We start from the raw sequence: 13,882 nt of genomic DNA on the forward strand, positions 1-13,882 counted from the left end.
GATATCTCTTGCGGCAAGATAAGCTGACCTCTCTACTCGGGCTGAGATCGTCTATGATTGGCATCGCTGTTATAAACCAATTCACTTATCGGACGTGGCCAACTGCATAACAAACGTCGAGAGCATGTTGATGTGACTTTTTTCATTTCCTTCCTCTGAGCTGGGGTCGTCTAAGTTTGGTGAGTGCAATATATATTGGTGGAAAGTAAATACAGTAGTTTTAAAAAATGTTTTATGCTCTACCATGCCGAAATGTAGTATTTATACACCTGGTAGTAGCCCTTTAATGCACCTCACTAACGTACACCTATTCATTATAGTTCAATTGTTCAGCCAATGAGAAATCACCATTGTAGCATTATAAAACCGCAAGTATCGATTATTCTCGGATATGCAATCGAAAGACAACTAGCGAAAAGTCACGGAGGCTGGAAATCCAATACTGTCGCAGAAGGTTATGTTCTGTTACTATAATAATTAGCGTTAATTGTAAATAATATTCAAATAAATTCAATTTGTCATCTCGTTTTTCAATTCTAAATCAATTTCCAGGTTATATCAAGACTAATGTTCATGTTATTCTATACATTATATCAAGGTCAATGACATTCGTTCCTCGGAAAAAATCAATACTTTCGCCTCTGCGCACATCTCACAATTTAGAAGGTCAGTTCCGCTCCTCACTTCGATAACCATAACATGAATACTTATGAATAATTTCAAGTTAGAAATATGGTCGAGCATAAAAAGTCGTATGAAACTTGCCTATAATGGTAATTAAGACGCTCGTATGAAAATTATGAAACGAGCTTGCGCTCGTTTCATAAACAAACATACTCGCGTCTTAATTACTACCATTATAGGCTCGTTGCATAATGTACTATTTTTTCATTGTTTAACAATCTGTTATTCGGTAACTATTGCGAATACAATCGTGATTTTGTCCATATCGATAGGAAACCTAATAAAGAAGAAATCTGAGGTTCATGAGAGCAACAGCTGGATATACTCGCTGGGATCATAAAAAAGGAGGACATAATGCAAGAACTTCAAATAGAACCCATTATGCAGTTCATCAGCAAATACAGTATCAACTTCAGTGGAAGGGTTATCTCGAACGAATGGATAGATGCAGAATTCCAAAAGCACTGTTTCATTACCATCTGCATGGCAAAAGATCTCTAGGCCGTCCGAAGAAGAGATGTACTGACATTCTATAGTCCCGTCGCTCTAATTTCCGGCAGCCAATCGCGTTGCAGGTCGGCTACATTTAAACGTGTGCGTCTTGTGATTCGCTGATTCATTTCTTAAGGCTCTATAAATACTTAATATAATCGCCCGCCATTTTGGCTCTTTCGTTGGCGTTCGCAGAAAGCACACGAAGACTTTATTTGCCGCTCAATTATTTGCTGAATTACAATGCGTTTGATTTATTATCATAGGAGCTACGACATGATAATGTTTAACGGTGTGGCAAATAGATCAATTTTGTTATTCTAGATTTAATTTGTAATTCAGTAAATATAAAATATTCTTTGTTTCTCTATGATAAATTATCTAGCTTTAATTATTCAGGTAATCTTTTCGTACTTTGATTTTATTGTAATTGTAAATTTAATACTAATTGTAATATTATTTGTAATTGTAATTGTAATTGTAAATTTAATACTAACTTAATTGTAATTTTATTGTTGATATTGTAGTTGGAATCTCCTGGTAGAGGGGCAGAGAAGGCCTGACGGCCTTATCTCTACCAGGTTAAATAAATAAATACTAATCCAAATTCCTCGTATGGTAGCTCGGCAACGAAAGAACAAAAATGGCGAACAATAATACCTACCTAGATTTTATAGAGCCTTCACTTCTTAAGACGTGAGCAAAGAGGAGGAGTCACGCCGGGAATAACAGCGTCGCGACTATAGTTTGAGACTGTAACAGGACACTCGGCGTAATACATGTTAAGAAGACGACGATGACATGGCCTTAACTAAGAGAAATAACAGTCACACCTATTTGCCCACGAAAAAAAAAAAAAAAAAAAAGTTTTAAAATGCTTACCAGTGATAATCGAACCTGGGTCTTCTGTAGGTTTAGCCGAAATGCTGCCCGCCAAAGAAGTGCATGTTAATCATCTAGGGTGGACTTGTAACCTGCTATAAAAATGTATGGAATGTAATAGCCGCGAATCACTTTTAAAGACGTGGAATAACTTTACTTCCTTTTTTCCTCAAAGTTTTTGGAGTGTTTGCGTCTATCGCTATTTGCTGCCGTGACTGGGCGTGTTACGCTGCTCCACTGACAGACTGCCTCCCTATCTATGTGTGTCACATGCCGATAGCGTGTTCTGCGGGGTGGCCGACCTACAAGGACGAAGGCAATAATCAGCATCGCGTTGCGTTCGACCGTGGTAGCCGCCCGCCCGTCACCTCTCACGATTTCTCCCGCCTATAAAACGGAGTGGGAAAGGCAACTTCTGTGCTGCGCGCAGGCGAATTGACTATTTTACGACGCTTTTACTTTTAGCGTACTTTGCGGAACGTTCCTCTAAAATGGAACATCAAATGTATCAGTAATTGATTTAGGACACTGAACGCCAACCCGTTAGCTTTGTACTGCCTCGTTTGGATCGACTGATGCCAGCAGTTTGAAGGATACGAACGTTGTTCAAAGATTAGTGCAGGAATGTAACATACTAACTTACTTACTTACAAATGGCTTTTAAGGAACCCGAAGGTTCATTGCCGCCCTCACATAAGCCCGCCATCGGTCCCTATCCTGTGCAAGATTAATCCAGTCTCTATCATCACACCCCGCCTCCCTCAAATCCATTTTAATATTATCCTCCCATCTACGCCTCGGCCTCCCAAAAGGTATTTTTCCTTCCGGTCTCCCAACTAACACTCTATATGCATTTCTGGATTCGCCCATACTTGCTACATGCCCTGCCCATCTCAAACGTCTGGATTTTAAGTTCCTAATTATGTTAGGTGAAGAATACAATGCGTGCAGTTCTGTGTTGTGCAGCTTTCTCCATTCTCCTGTAACTTCATTCCTTTGCCGTGGTCGTGCCAGAGAATCAGTCCTATTCCGAGGCTTATTGTAGGGATTCGTAACAAGCTGTTTTTTTACGGTGATGGGTTGTTAGCCCTTCGCCCAACCCCCAAGCTGGAGGACCACCTCTTATCGGCTGTCCATGACTGCTTATTCAATATATTCGCAGCTACCCTCCATATCTGGAGGCCGTCTCCTCTATCCGCAACCTGAGGACGCGCCATGCCGTGGTGATAGGGACCCACCATTCATGGAGGAATGTAACATACAGCGTTGAAAATAGTACTAATCACTTGAAAGATTATGTGTAGCTTTAGACTTTGTTTACACTTAATTCTTCCTTTGCAAAACAAAATCAATGGTTGAAGTTGAAGATGTTTTAAAACAGATAAAAAAAAAAAAAAGAAAATGTAAGGAAGAAACAAGTAGGGGAGAGTTGGGTAGTATCGGACATCGGATAATATCGTACAGTGAGTTTTTTTTCACATACCACCTGAATGACATTTAATATTTGAGGAGAAAAATTCGCTCCGGCGCCGGGGATCGAACCCGGGTCCTTGGTTCCACGTACCAAGCGCTCTGACCACTGAGCTACGCCGAATTCAATCCACAGTACCGGATCGAATCCTCCTCCTTCAATGATTCCCTTTGTGGCCTGACTCCAAGTTAGGCATATATGTTGACGTATATGTCCAATGTCAACTGCCATTATATTAGGAGCGCACTCAGTTGAGTGACTTCTTTGGCGAATTTTTCTCCTCAAATATTAATTGTCAATATTACAGATATTATTCTGTAGGACACATTAATAAATCTATAATATTCTGAATGACATGGTTACGTTTCTGTATGCGACATCACAGAAACGTAACCATGTCATTCAGGTATTATTATCTGGTGGTAGATGAAAAAAACTCACTGTCCGATATTACCCGATTTCCGATACCACCCAACTCTCCCCTACATTTAGCTGATGCTAGCAGTTTGAAGGACATGACCTTTGTTCAAAGATTAGTGCAGGAATGTAATATACAGCGTTGAAAACAGCACTAATCACTTGAAAGATTACGTGTAGCTTTAGTTTTTGTTTACGCTTAATTCTTCCTTTGCAAAACAAAATCAATGGTTGAAGTTGAAGATGTTTTAAAACAGATAAAAAAAAAAGAAAATGTAAGAAAGAAACAAGTACATTTAGCTTATAACTTCTGTACTTCATGCTTGAATTTACAGTTACTGTGTTCGACAAGAATTCCCATTTAACACCTACGCCAGTAGTCGGCAAAAATTATGTCAAAGAAAATGTAGCCCGCAATACATAGCGGAGATCATGCGGAGGTGGGATATGATGGTAGAGACTGGATTAATCTTGCACAGGATAGGGACCGATGGCGGGCTTATGTGAGGGCGGCAATGAACCTCCGGCTTCCTCAAAGCCATAAGTATCAATCAATCAATCGTTTATTAATGTCATGAACAACAGTTTATTGCAATAGACATAAAATATACTAAATTACAAGAGATATAAAATAATATTTGACATAAAATGTAAAAACAGATGACTACAACAATACAAATGAAGTAACAATATTGGTATGATAATAACAATAAACAATACTAATAATAATCGTAATAATACAGAGCAATGCAGCTTATAAATAAATTTGGAATACATTTACAGTGGAGACAAGAAATTCACTAATACTATAGAATGGATGGTTGATTAGCCAGTTATACAAAACAGATTTAAATTGTATATACCGTATTGGCTCGAAAATAAGCCGCCCCCCGTATATAAGCCGCACCTTTAATATCCGAGGGGGAAAAAGAAAAAAGTTTATGCACGAATATAAGCCGCATCCGAATTAAAGGAAGAAACATTTATTTTCTTGTATTTACATGTAAATATTGTTTCCTAACGTATGGTACAGAACACTGGCATCTAACACATTATCACTATTGTCTTATTCACTCTCATCACTGCCAGTATTCATATTATCATTCTCACTCTCACTATTTCCTTCAGTTGTATTATTCCTCGTGAGATAGGCATCCCATATTTCCCCTCATCTTGCACTTAGGAAAGAATCCTAGCTTCAAGTTCCGGATATTTGCCACATTTTGGTCCCCTGAACGATTTTCTCGTTGAAACTGCTTTTTTCCATTTTCTTCTGAAGCAACCCAACGTCGCACATTAGATTCGTCCAATCCATACTTCAGGCCTCTCTGTTGGTTGTGGTTTTGCATAACGCACAACTGCAAGTTTTAAGCTTGCATCGTAACCACCTCGAATTCCTTGGCTTGATGATGCTTTTCGCTCTAAATGATCATTCATATCGGCGTGAAATAGGCTTTCTCACCAGTATCCAACTTCTTACTGAAACTGAGCTGAAATGTACAAGTTTACGAAACAATAATTAAATTAACGCCAGGTAAAAGTTAGTATTGTTTCAAATGAGCATGATGTAATTTTTAAACAGCACATTGTACGTGAAAGCGTAGGTAGCGAATATAAGCCGCACCCTGATTTTTTGAAGTTGAAAATTGGATAAAAAGTGCGGCTTATATTCGGGTCAATACGGTAACTTGCATCATGCGCCTTTTGTGGTAATTTATTAAACATTGTTATAGCAATAGAATTGAACCATTTTTTGGAATTACTTAATCTAACTCTAGCTTCTGAAAGACAATAATTGTACCTTATATTATAGTGGTGAACTTCTGTTTTAGGGTGATAAGTAAAAGGACTTCAGTTAATACGCGCTTCGTGGGAAGCTTTTCTTCAACATTGTAACATCTATCTATCATTAATCATAGCAGATAATCCGCATGTTAACATGATGAGACAGATGTCGAACTCAAATCGTCGTGTGATTCCCTCTGCCTTTCTTTTCCCGAAGACTTTACTAAAGCTACAATTAGAAATTTTCGAGAAGAATTGCGAGGTCGTGAATATGAATCATGGAAGATCCTTTCAGGACGGGGAAAAGGTGTTGAGATGTATAGCGAAGTTACAGCCGCCAACAGTTGGATTGCAAACAAGAAAGGATTTTCGACTAGTGAATGGATATCTAGCCTGAAAATGACAGAAAATTTAGGAGCTGTTCGTTCCGTTCCCCGGCAGATCTCTCGACGGTACCCGGTGCAGACATAGCTGCCCGGAGATTGAAACTTTAGCACACGTCTTGGGATTCTGTGAACAGGGATTGCTCTTGAGGAACTCTAGACATCATCTTGTACGATCCAAAATTGCTGCCGCATTAAGAAATGAGGGCTGGATAGTAGAAGAAGAAATCTGCTCTCTAGCTGAAAATGGGTCAACGAGACGAGTAGATATTTTAGCGTACAATGCTGACACTAAACAGGGCATCATTGTGGACCCCACGATACGTTTTAAAGTAGAATGTCATGTCAGCCGAAGTCCACCTTGAGAAGAAGTCGATCTGTTAGCCTACAGTCAACTATTTCAAGCTGAAATATTCCTTAATTCACGTTGAGGTATTCGGCAAGCTCATAGGTGCTCGAGGGACTATACCAGCTTTTTTTTTAAGAATTTCGATTTGCCGTGCCAACATCTCTGACAGATGACATTGTGATAATTGTGTTAAAAAAATCCTGCCAAATCCTGAATAATCACATGGTGCCACATTAATAGCAATTGTAATTTTTCACACCCTTTTCTTTGTTTCCCTTCTTTAAAATTTTTTATATCTATGTTTACATATGTATAATAATTTTTTTGAGGATATACTGAGTCCGTAAGGGCTACCCTCAATGCGGGGCAGTTTACTATTATTATTATTATTATTATTATTATTATTATTATTATTATTATTATTATTATTATTAAGGTTTTGATCAATTTTTATTAGACATTAAGTAAATATATAATATCGGTTATATTAAGTCGCAGAAATAGCTTAGAATTGTGGTTATTGACGTGAAATGCATACTTTCTAAGCAACGTACAACAGTCTGAAAATGTACCTAACTTTACTAAAAATGTTTGTTAATTAGGCCTCTTCATATTTTAGTAGGGCCTAATTTACCTTTCTGCAATAAATAACTTTTAGCATGAATATATTATACTATCAGTGTAAATCAAGGGAACGCAGTGTGTTAACAGACTTCACTGCTCCTTTTCCTCGGAGTGTATTACTTGTCGGCAATGTAGACACTTTGTCAGTGCAGAGAAAATCGCAGAGGATCAGAGCTCCATTAGTAATGCATGGGTCTTAACTTCTCCACAGCGAGGCGAGAAGTTCAAAGTTCAGCTTCTGAGAGAAGAGCTGATGAAGATCTCTAGACCAGTTAGGTCAGTGATGTATGTGCAAATAGACCCACTGCTTTGTTAGAACTGTTTGTTTGGATATTGGCCTGTTAACTACAGATCTTCAAATGTAAATGAGATTCCGTGGCATTAGATATTTATCTCTTGTGGAGGTCTACTCAATATAATGTTTGTTCATGTCCTTTTGACGCAATTTAGCTGTTTTGTTAGTTCTGAGAAACGTAATCCTATAATACTGACCTATATTTATTTCTAGTTTGTCACTCATTTCTATTTGTTTTTATTTTTTCTTAACATGACTGTATTTTTAAGAAGGGTGAAGTGTTTCTAGAAATGTAGGCCTATTCACTACATTAAACTTCAGTCTCAGCAGGAGAAATATTGCATCTTCCAGCTGATAAGATAATGTATCCTTTTTTGTAGTCAAATTTTGAAATATAAAATTGGCATTCATTTCTCTGAAGGAAATTAAATGTAATGGTTTCTTTCTCTCTCTCTCTCTCTCTCTCTCTCTCTCTCTCTCTCTCTCTCTTTAACCATTGCATTTCTAACGTGGTACGTTAAAATTCGGGGAAAATGTCCGTTTTCATTTCTGTAATACTCCTTGGCGGGAGGTTGCCGATAAACCCGCAAGACATTCACTGCTGCGATCCCAATATTCTAGATCAGGCATGCCAAAACCGTGCACATTGTGCAGTAGTCCCTGTGTGCTGTGCACTTTCTATTCCCCTACCTGGAGGGAGTGAATCGCCTTGGAGGGAAACGCATCAGGACTATACAGACCTGCAACAGCATATCAGCTTTTGTTTCAGTAACTCAGTTTCAGTACGGGTGCTGATTTGGCTGTCTGTGAATGAGTTATGATTAGGGAAAGGGATTTGGAGTATTATAAAGAATGGTTGAAACGTAGTATAGATATTCGTAGCTCAGCGACTGTCAAGCGAGCTGCGTCACAGAGCATGGACGAGTACAGTCCACTTCATACAAACTTACACGCAACGTGCTGTAAACGTATTTCAGAATAAACAAATTGAATATTTAATGCAGGGAAAGGGATTTGGAGTATTATAACGAATGGTGAAACTTACTATTGATATTCGTAACTCAGTGATTGTCGAGCGAGCTGCGTCACAGAGCATGGACGAGTACAGTCCACTTCATACAAACTTACACGCAACGTGCTGTAAACGTATTTCAGAATAAACAAATTGAATATTTAATGCAGGGAAAGGGATTTGGAGTATTATAACGAATGGTGAAACGTACTATTGATATTCGTAACTCAGTGATTGTCGAGCGAGCTGCGTCACAGAGCATGGACGAGTACAGTCCACTTCATACAAACTTACACGCAACGTGCTGTAAACGTATTTCAGAATAAACAAATTGAATATTTAATGCAGGGAAAGGGATTTGGAGTATTATAACGAATGGTGAAACGTACTATTGATATTCGTAACTCAGTGATTGTCGAGCGAGCTGCGTCACAGAGCATGGACGGACGAGTACAGTCCACTTCATACAAACTTACACGCAACGTGCTGTAAACGTATTTCAGAATAAACAAATTGAATATTTAATGCAGGGAAAGGGATTTGGAGTATTATAACGAATGGTGAAACGTACTATTGATATTCGTAACTCAGTGATTGTCGAGCGAGCTGCGTCACAGAGCATGGACGGACGAGTACAGTCCACTTCATACAAACTTACATGCAACGTGCTGTAAACGTATTTCAGAATAAACCATTGTTATAGTTTAATGACATATAGTGGTCTACATACATAATCTGCATTTCATTTTGAACTACATGTGTTTTTCTTGGCAACGCACAAGACACCAATAAACAACATTACAAATATACATAATTAAATATCAATCTCTGCGTCCTCGCGTGTCAGTGGAAATATTGATGGCTGATAGTTGTCTTCTCTATGGAACTCGCCTCTGAATATGTGTGTTTTTCTGTCAGGAGCGTGTTAAATTAAAACCTTTATTTACAATATCATGAAATATGATAATATGTATACAACGTATATTACAGTATTTACTATATATGCAAAATACTACAATGTTTACAACATAGCCTAATACAGTATCATTAAACGTTCAACAAAATGTAAAAGGAAATGAAATGGCATTTTCAATTAATGCTATGTTTTGTTGATGAAGCAATTATTACTCCTATGCCTTGTTATAATAAATTGTAAATATCATTTTCAAATTTTCAAAAGACAACTTTGCTCTGTTGCAAGGAAGGACATTTTTTAACAACTGCAGAGACAATTCGAGAGTACTTGAAACAAGATACGTCAATTAAATTCACATGTTGAATTATGTCATTGGGACACGTCTTTGTTAGTACATCTGAAATCCGACTAAGAATACTGCACCTATCATTTTTAATCAAAACTCTGATCATTTTTAACCAACACGTTTTCCTACTTCACCTTCTACTGCACTCAGTTAATTTACAATAGTCCTCATAATATTTATTTGCTCAACTAGTTGTACTCCTGACTTTCCTAATCGAATAATGGCATCCGGTAAATATAACAAACTTGACTTAATATCCACGACTTCTTTTTAGATTGTTCTACCATTTAGCAGTTCCTGGCGTATTTGAATCGCAGCCGCGTCATCGTAGTCGAAAGATTGGACCACTTTCTTCACAGATTGGAGGTGATGTGCGTAATAATTGCAAGCTTCTAACCATGACCCCTATCTCTTAAGAACTGGACATGGGGGAAGCGACAATTTAGGGAATTGTTTCTTAAATTTTGAAACCTGATCTGGAGGTTTACAAATATAGTCTTTCAATTTTGTATTGTTAGTTGGTTTCACTTTCGGCATTGTACCTGCACTTCATACTCTGAACTGCAAACCTGCATGTTGAAGTTCTTATGCGACAACTGTCCCGTTCACCTGTTGTTGACGTGCAGAGATCTGCGAGTATGGCATGGAGGGGAGGACTTGGTATAGAGGGTTGTAAACAAATGGCTGTGTAGATACCAATACTAGCTTTTACTGCTCCAAATTCCGTTCCCTATTAATGACATATAGTGACCTACATACATAATCTGCATTTCTTTTTGAACTACATGTGCTTTTCTTGGCAACGCACAAGACACCAATAAACAACATTACAAATATACATAGTTAAATAGCAACCTCTGCGTCCTCGCGTGTCAGTGAAAATATTGATGGTTGATAGACAGTTGTCTTCTGTATGGAACTCGCCTCTGAATATGTGTGTTTTTCTGTCAGGAAATATGATAATATGTATACAACGTATACTACAATATTTACAATATATGCAATATATATTGCAATATTTACAATATAGCCTAATACAGTATCATTAAATATTGAACAAAATGTAGAACCAAACGAAATGGCATTTTCAATTAATGCTATGTTTTGTTCATGAAACAATTATTCCTGCTGTGCCTTGTTATAATAAATTGTAAATATTATTTTCAAATTTTCAAAATACAACTTTGCTCTATTGCAAGGAAAGTAATTTTTTAACATCTGCAGAGACAATTGGAGAGTACTTGAAACAAGATACGTCAATTAAATTAGCATGTTGAATGACGTCATTGGGACACGTTTTTGTTAGTACATCTGAAATCCGACTAAAAATACGGTACCCATAATTTTTAATTAAAACTCTGTTCATTTTTTCACCAACACGTTTTCTTACTTCACCTTCTACTGCACTCAGTTTATTTACAATAGTCCTCATAATATTTATTTGCTCAACTAGTTCTACTCCTGACTTTTCCAATTGAATAATGACATCCGGTAAATATCCAAAATTTGGCTTAATATCCATGATTTATTTCTCAATTGTTCTATCATTTAGCAGTTCCTGGCATATCTGAATCGCAACGGCATCATCGGGATCGAAAGACTGGACCACTTTCTTCACAGATTGGAGGTGATGTGCATAATAATTGCAAGCTTCTAACCATGACCCCCAGCTCTTAATTTTGTATTGTTAGTTGGTTTCACTTTCGGCATTGTACCTGCACTTCACTACTCTGAACTGCAAACTGCATGTTGAAGTTCTTATGCGACAACTGTCCCGTTCACCTGTTGTTGACGTGCAGAGATCTGCGAGTATGTCATGGAGGGGAGGACTTGGTATGAAGGGTTGTAAACAAATGGCTGTGTAGATGCCAATGCTAGCTTTTACTGCTCCAAATTCCGTTCCCTAGTTATGATAAATAAAGTGAGGAGTTCACAGATAACGAAGAAGAGAAATTACGAATCATATAACACAATTGTTATAATATTTTCCTCAGCCAGCAATAATTATTTTAAGATGAAAGGCTTTCATCAGCCCATGTCGAGGTAATAGTCTTGTGACAGTTTAGATCAGATTAGTAAAGTTCTCAAAATATATTGCCAGAGCTTATTTCTTAATCAGTACTCTCACGGCAAAACGAACGTGACAATGACGTTCTTTTGGAGTCTGTACTAACACAGCCATCAAAGATTAGGCGACTTACGACTTTCATTCCATAAGCTGGTAAGTGATGAGTAGAGCAGTGCAAAGGGAGCAGTTGTTCGACACCCCGGCAACAGGGCAAGGGTTGTAAATTCACCTTGTGTACCCGCAGTGGTCTGACTCTGCGGTACACAGGATAGCTCCAAGCAGTAGGTACAGCTTAGTAAAGCAAACGTCAGTACTGAAGAAACATAAGAACAGTTCGGTTCTAGTGTTACGATGCCTAAGGCGGAGCAAATTCGTTCGGCAAAGTTTAAGAGACTTAATTCCGAATATGGTGATATTTCTGATATTTTTGTTAATTGATTCAAGCATAAAACAAATTGGAATACATTGAATCGAATTATGGGTTTATTCCTGATTGTATAACAGCTTTAGAAAAGTCTGGTACAAAACTGGTTGATCAGATTTCCCTACTGCGAAATATCTGGAAGAAAGTGACTCAAGTAGACGATAAAATTGGTAAAATAATATCTGCGAAAATAACAAATAAGTTGAAAAAAATGGTGGATATTATAAACTCTGAAAGATTAGTGACAGTATTTCTGGAGATAAGGATTCCTTTGAAGATCTAACAGAAGTTGAAAAAAATGTTTTACAGGATTTTACGTATGCCGCAGTTGTCTCAACAGATGTATAAAGAAGCTTCTCCACATATAAGGCCATGTTATCAGGTAGACGAAAATCGTTTTCTGTTAATAACTTACAAATGTTATTTGTTGTGCATTGTAACAATATTTGGAAGATATCTGATAACGTATCACATGTGCATTAATAAATCACACTCATTGTAAAGAAAAGGAAAAACAAAAAACAAATTTTCAAGTGCTTTTGCGAATAAAATATCATGAACCAGTTACAAATAAACAGTGATTTTGTTTGCGTTCTGTATGAAATCATACATGTATACAGTATATTATTTGTTTAGGATGAAATGGTTAATTAGTTTTGTAATTTTGAAATCTTACTAAAGTATCTGTAGGAAATTAATTGTAGAAACGTTAGAGAACTGTGTCATTTCTATTGTGTCGTCTGTACGTCAACACATCGTGTACATGACCGTCGCTTGTACACAGGGAACACGCCGAGTAACGTCGGAACCCTTGCTATGATGCCATTCTGTCTGTCATGTGCTCCGTCTGCACCGCTCTAGTGATGAGAATATAGTGAGGAATACATATGAGGCTCTTGAGGTTGTAAGGAGCGCTGACATAAATAGGATATCGTCGCTTCACAGCTGGTGAGCTACACTTTTAATTTCTTTCAGTAACGCTTCCAACTTGTCGAAACTTGCTCTCAACGTTTGCCAAATAAACTATATGTGAATTTAAATTCTAAGCTTAATTTATATTATTTATTAATATTAACGTTAATTTATATTGACACACAGCAAGGAAATCATTTCAGTGTAAAAACTTCACAATGTACCGAGCGGGCTAGCGGAGTGGTAGAGGGCTGGCCTCGCATTCGGGAGGTCCGGGGTTCGATCCCAGGGGCCGGCAATCCTAACTGAGGTTTTCCATGGTTTCCTCAGTTATTTCCAGGCAAATGCCGGGATTGTACCTCTTGAAAGTCCGGCCATGGACGGCGATCCTTCCCTTAATCCTTTCATATGTGTGAGTGAATGATGTGTAATGTCTTAAATGTTTGTGTTGTATCGGAGGTGGCCCTGGCATTGAGCTGATCCCTCATCCGGGGAGGCCCTCCATGTCCTTGTGTGGTCAAAAAAGTATGTATGTGATCCATAGAGTAATATTCCTCTCCCGACAGGTCGCGGCCCTGTAAGGCCCGGGTGGCGTGGGCCGTGTAAATGTACCTAGAAGGGAGAGGTTAAACTGAGAGAAAGAAAAAAGAAGAGAACTTCACAATGTCCTACTGCATGTAATTAATTGGGAGTATAATATTTTCTTCAACATTTGTGTACCAATGGTCCCAATAAATAATAATGCTCGACGAACAATGAAAGAGTAGGGTCTATTACTTTAAAATAATTAGTATCTACTACGTAAAATGAAATACTTGTTCG

General features: G+C 37.8%; 1 protein-coding gene and 1 non-coding gene across 4 annotated transcripts in view; one reads left to right on the forward strand and one right to left on the reverse strand.

Annotated features, from left to right (window-relative positions):
* The window catches only part of LOC138703637 (acetylcholinesterase-like), a 2,088,928-nt gene that overhangs the window by 726,916 nt on the left and 1,348,130 nt on the right, over positions 1-13,882 (forward strand). The gene's annotated exons all lie outside the window — the stretch shown is intronic.
* Positions 3,580-3,652, reverse strand: TRNAH-GUG (transfer RNA histidin (anticodon GUG)). Its single transcript has one exon. It is a non-coding gene; the product is annotated as a tRNA-His (tRNA).

The sequence above is a fragment of the Periplaneta americana genome, chromosome 7 (genome assembly GCF_040183065.1).
Source record: "Periplaneta americana isolate PAMFEO1 chromosome 7, P.americana_PAMFEO1_priV1, whole genome shotgun sequence".
NCBI classification, from domain to species: domain Eukaryota; kingdom Metazoa; phylum Arthropoda; class Insecta; order Blattodea; family Blattidae; genus Periplaneta; species Periplaneta americana.